The sequence below is a fragment of the Adiantum capillus-veneris genome, chromosome 14 (genome assembly GCF_014529385.1).
Source record: "Adiantum capillus-veneris isolate H3 chromosome 14, ASM1452938v2, whole genome shotgun sequence".
Classification (NCBI taxonomy): Eukaryota; Viridiplantae; Streptophyta; class Polypodiopsida; order Polypodiales; family Pteridaceae; genus Adiantum; species Adiantum capillus-veneris.
The window spans coordinates 23,459,845-23,465,819 of record NC_140944.1 but is presented as its reverse complement, the minus strand read 5'-3'; positions in this window follow the sequence as shown (position 1 = coordinate 23,465,819).

Genomic DNA, 5,975 nt, shown 5'->3' with positions numbered 1-5,975 from the left:
TAGAGAGAGAGAGAGAGAGAGGTATATTTTTTATTATCGTCCTGGATGGACAATTATGACCTAAAAGACCAAAGGTACACGTGATTTTTTATTATCGTTTTGGGTGGTAAAGATGATGTATGAGACCAAAAGATACATGTGATGAACTATATGGATAAGTGACTCTCAATGCTCAAGGATTATGTGACGAGACACAATGGAGAGCCCACGCTATGGCTGGAGCGGAATGTATGTAGGTATAGGTCATGGCTGAAAATGTGAGAAGCAGTTTCAAAATTCGAAGGTGAATTCTTTCCAATCTAATTCATCACAAATATGAACGTGTTCATGATGCTCAATAAAAAGTCTACCAAATACTACAAACCATCAAGTTTGCAATTTTGGAGGACAGTATTGGTCATTGAATTTTGGATTATGTGCCTTCAATTGCATAAGAGCTTCTATACCACTCTTGAATTTGTGACGAGCTTCTCCCAGAACGTGTGCATCCCAGCCTCTTTTCACGGCATTCCAGTCATTCTATTTCACAATGTCCCAACAAAACTAACTCTTCAAGACTGCATTGCACACCCAAATCAAAGTGAAACAATCAACAATGACAATTCCTATTGATCCATTCCTATTGATCCTGTCTTGGCATCCTCTCCTTGTTGCCGTAACTCTTCTAAATCTTTCTCGAGAAAAATATTGAAAGCTAGATATGCCATTTAAAAATTTCTCAACTAAAGAAATTTATGAAAGGATGAGAGAGAGAGAGAGAGAGAGAGAGAGAGAGAGAGAGAGAGAGAGAGAGATGAAATGAAATGAAATGTTATATAAACATCTTCAAGAGGCCAAAGAGACCTATGAGAACAAAAAGTTACAATTGGTGAATCTCATACAATGTATGAGTACAGAAAGTACAAAGAACTGAAAAATTGAAGTTGAAACAAAATAGGTGGGGGGGAGTGATGGGGTGATTTGGTAACCCAACTAATATATTTTGTAGTATCCACAGATGCAGCAAAGTACCACTCAGATTGGTCCTCTGTTTTGAATTCTTAGCATGCTGGCAAGAGACAGAACATGATTGTGGTGTATGAGGGAGGAGCGACCTGGCTAGTTTAAAGTAGTGCATGTAAGTGGACCTTCGTGCACAACAAATATTGACCATCTTCCTACGGGACCAAACGCATACAATTCTTATGGATCGAATACAATGTCTGGGTACAAAAATAAAATGAATTAAATTGTGAAACTAAACCTAAAAGCCTAAAATCAGAATCAGCATCGTCATTAATGCCAAAGGATGCTAGGCAGTAGGCGTTGTTGGAGAAAGTATTCCACAGGGTGTTGAAGAGCTTCGTCGATGTCCGCTTCTATAAGTATCCATACTGGGAGGGGAAAAGGAGAGAGCGAAATGAAATAAAATTTTATATTCCTCGTCTTCCAAAGGGCCATGGGACCAAACGGATACAATATTTATGAAGGTGTCACGGGAAGCATGTGCGAGTGCAAGTGCGAGAGCAGAGAGAGAGAGACTTGGTTTGGGTGGAGAGCACAGCAACGTAATCCTATTGCAGCTCCTTATTCTGTTGTATTAAAGAATAAGTGTATAATAGTTAAGTTAGTAGATGGGTTAGTAATAAGTGGGATGTCCGGCCAGTTGGCCAGAATCCCAACAAACTCCCACTTGAAGGCCAACGTAGCCCAAGTGACCTGGTATGTACAACCGTGAAGCAATATAGTGGCTTCAACCTATACCCATCAACTCACTGCAATGTGTAAACCGCTCCAAAGCTAAGCCCTTCGTCAAAGCATCTGCTGGGTTGTCATCAGTGTGTACCTTGACCAAATCAATGAGCTTTTTGGCCAAGAAATCTCTCACGAGATGCTACCTGACTTCAATGTGTTTCGATTTGGAGTGAAACACGGGATTCCTTGCCAATTCAAGAGCACTTTGACTATCACAATATATCATTGGAGTCTCATTAATGCAAGATTTTTGACCCACTGAGATAACCATACAGCCTCTTTACTTGCATCCGACAATGCAACGTACTCTGCTTTCGTAGTGGAAGATGACGTACAATCTTGAAGATATGACCTCCAAGCGGGGATTTCATTAACGTAATCACGATCGAGTGGCCCGCCGGGCATATGCAATAGCCCGGCGGGACCGCCGAGAAAATGAAAAACCCCGATGGGAGTAATTATATATAGTAAATAGTGTGCTAACCGCGGTCTTTTAGCTAGGCAAATCCTTGGGGAGTGTATCCGAGTGCCGGGTATAGTCATCGCCTTGTGAATTGACCTAAGGTTACAGAGTCACAGGTCCTTTTTTTGGGCCGAACGTGATTCTTAATTCGGTAACCACTTCTAAATAATTTTAATTCGTTTACCGACATAAAGGTACAAAACAAAAATAGGTGAAAACTTGGAGAATCATGCTCATTGCGAAGAATCCATTGGTCCAAATGAGGGCTGTCATTGGTTTTAGAAGATGAGCATATGTAAATGACTAGTCGATAGTCAAGGTTCAGATGTCCTATACTAACGTACCGGGCATATAAAGATCCTTGAAGTATTGAATTTGAGTTGATTTACACTTGTCACTCCACAATATAAGAGTTGTAATCCTTGATTGGGTTCAAATAGCTTTTATATATTGAATTGGTTGCATGGGTGGGCTACAATCCTTCACTGGGTACAAGTAGTCCTCAATTGAGTGATTATATTGAAGATTTATTTGCGTTAGTTCATGCATTGGTTTATACAAAGAGTGCATTATGTATTACGATAGATTATTAGTGCATGAAATGACCAATCATATATTTTATTACTTTCGTTTGTTTTTTTGTAGCAAATGAAATTAGATGTGTCTTATTGTTTTCAAATCAAAGTGGACATATAAATAATCATTATAATAATAATTGCATAGAGAGATTCATAGCATTGTTATAGTTATTATGCCATGCATAGACTACATTGCAATGTGTATGGTTGCTCACAATATAGGTGATCGATATGCGAATTGACTAGCATGCATGGAAAATCTCATATTATGCATCATGGTTACTTTCATGTTGAATGGTTTTTAGATTATAATATATATTGAAAATAAGAAAAATGTTTCAAAAATTGAACATCTTGTTCTTTTGTCTTCAGTTTTAATTTAAAAGCAATGGAGCACAATGTGGGCACAAGTAGTACGAAGAAGCCAAAGAATAAAAAAGCTCCTGGCAAAGACTGGGATTATGCTCACAACATATGCGGCCGATATATGGAGTGGTAGTGTAAATTTTCTCACTCAATAAAATCAGGTGGTGCACACGTATTAAGGATCATTTTCTGGGTAGCGCTAAAAATAGCTGTAAGAAATGTGAACATCCTCAGGCACCTGTAGTTGCAAAGCATTTGAGAGAAGAGCTCACCAAAAAGGGTGGCAAGAGACAACATATATATAGCTCTGTGGCTTCGAGTCAAGAGTTCCCAGAGCCAAATATTAACTCCGTGGATCCTGTAGTGATGCCAACTAACCTTGGAGAACAACCTGCGCAAGGAGAGGAAATTCCAAGCAGTGTTCCATTTAAACATCACAATGAAGGTGGACTATGTCAAATGCGTCAAAAATCATTACATCAAAGATTTCGAGTGCAGTCTCTTGAAGAAGCACAAACTGCACTCGCCAAATAAATATTCTTTACTAGAAGTGCTTTGGTCATGGTAGACAGCAATCATTGGAAGGTTGCTTGGAAGAAAATCGGTGAGTTTGGTCTAGGATTTTCAGCTCCTTCTTATCACATGATAAGAAATGTTTTCTTGGACAAATGTTACATCGAAGTGAAAGAGCGTGTTGGCAAAAATAATACTTGGGAATATTTGGCTTTCAGGATGTATGATTGTGAGTGATGGCTGGTCAAATGTTCAGAGAAGACCACTGATCAATGTAATGCTGGTATGTCCAAGGGGAGAAAGGTTTATAAAGGTGATTGATAGTTTTGGTGTAATTAAAAGTGGTAAATACATTTTTGAGGTCTTGATTCTTTAATGTAATTAAAGAAATTGGTGATGAACATGTCATTCAAGTAGTCATGGATAATGCAAAGAAGTGTAAAAGAGCCAGTAAATTAATAAATAAGGGCTTTCGACACTTTTTTTCCAATGGTTGTAATACACACAGCTTAAACTTGGTGCTGAAAGATTGGTACACTAGAGAAGAAACTAGAGTGCTTCGTTAGCCGCAGAGTTCGAGGGTAAGAGAAAACAAGAATCTCTAGAAGACAAAAACTTGGGGGACACACACACACACACACACACACACACACACACACACACACACACACACACACACACACACACACACACACACACACACAGAGAGGTATATTTTTTATTATCGTCCTGGATGGACAAATATGATCTGTAAGACCAAAGGTACACGTGATTTTTTATTATCGTTTTGGGTGGTAAATATGATGTATGGGACCAAAAGATACATGTGATAAACTATATGGATAAGTGACTCTCAATGCTCAAGGATTATGTGACGAGACACAGTGGAGAGCCCACACTATGGCTAGAGCGGAATGTATGTAGGTATAGGTCATGGTTGAAAATGTGAGAAGCAGTTTCAAAATTCGAAGGTGAATTCTTTCCAATCTAATTCATCACAAATATGAATGTGTTCATGATGCTCAATAAAAAGTCTACCAAATACTACAAACCATCAAGTTTGCAATTTTGGAGGACAGTATTGGTCATTGAATTTTGGATTATCTGCCTTCAATTGCATAAGAGCTTCTATACCACTCTTGAACTTGTGAGGAGCTTCTCCCAGAACGTGTGCATCCCAGCCTCTTTTTATGACATTCCAGTCATTCTATTTCACAATGTCCCAACAAAACTAACTCTTCAAGACTGCATTGCAGACCCAAATCAAAGTGAAACAATCAACAGCAACAATTCCTATTGATCCTGTCTTGGCTCTTAAGGTGTTTCCACGGATGCATTAAGACCCATATTGAAATCTTAGCAAGCTCTTTCAAACCAAAAGGTAGCTGTCGATATTTGGTAATCACAAGGTACCTCATAGCGATCCATAGTTACATGCATACGCCCCCCTCCAGATGCCAGTGAGGCATCCTCTCCTTGTTGCCGTAACTCTTCTAAATCTTTCTTGAGAAAAATATTGAAAACTATATATTCCATTTAAAAATTTCTCAACTAAAAAAAATTATGAAAGGATGAGAGAGAGAGAGAGAGGCCACCGATTGCCGTGGTGCAAAGGTGTACCTTGAAAGAATGAGATACCGATCGTAGTGCTTTAGAGGGGTCCCTTGCAGAAAACCACGAGGAGGGTTAGAGGTTTGTCAAGCTCAATGTTTGTAATCACAAGATGTCAACGTTCTTAATTTTTTGTTGTTCCAATTTTTATGTTTCAAAAAAAAAAAACATGCAAGTTTCCTTGCACGGGGGAGTTTGCACAATCCTCCCCAATTTTTATAATACGAGGGAACATGCCATTACCACGGAAGCGTGAAATTCTCAATGTGTTCATTAACTATGTTCGCAGTGTCAAAAATGTCAAAAATCATAGAATGATAATGCTTACTCACCGCGCGATTGAATGTCTGTCGTCGATGCACCTTGCATCAACAATGATGGGCATCTCCTGCTCTTAACCCGCTGCAAGAGACGACAATGGAGGATGAAGGAGATATGCTTGTGACTATTTGGGTGGAGGAACTTTAGGAAGAAGCGGGAATTTTTATATTTCAGCTTGTGTCAATTCAAAGCCTATCAAAACACTCGTCGCTTCATACGTCCAAATCTGGTGGAAGTAAGAACGATGGTGCTCAACTGTGAAAGGCACTTTGTATCTGATGAAAACAGCCAAGCACTTCCTCGCCCTGATCTTGTTGGGCATATCCTGCAATCAATGCATTCTAAGAGACTGCATCCCGAACATAAAGCTTGTCAAGAACTTGTTGTGC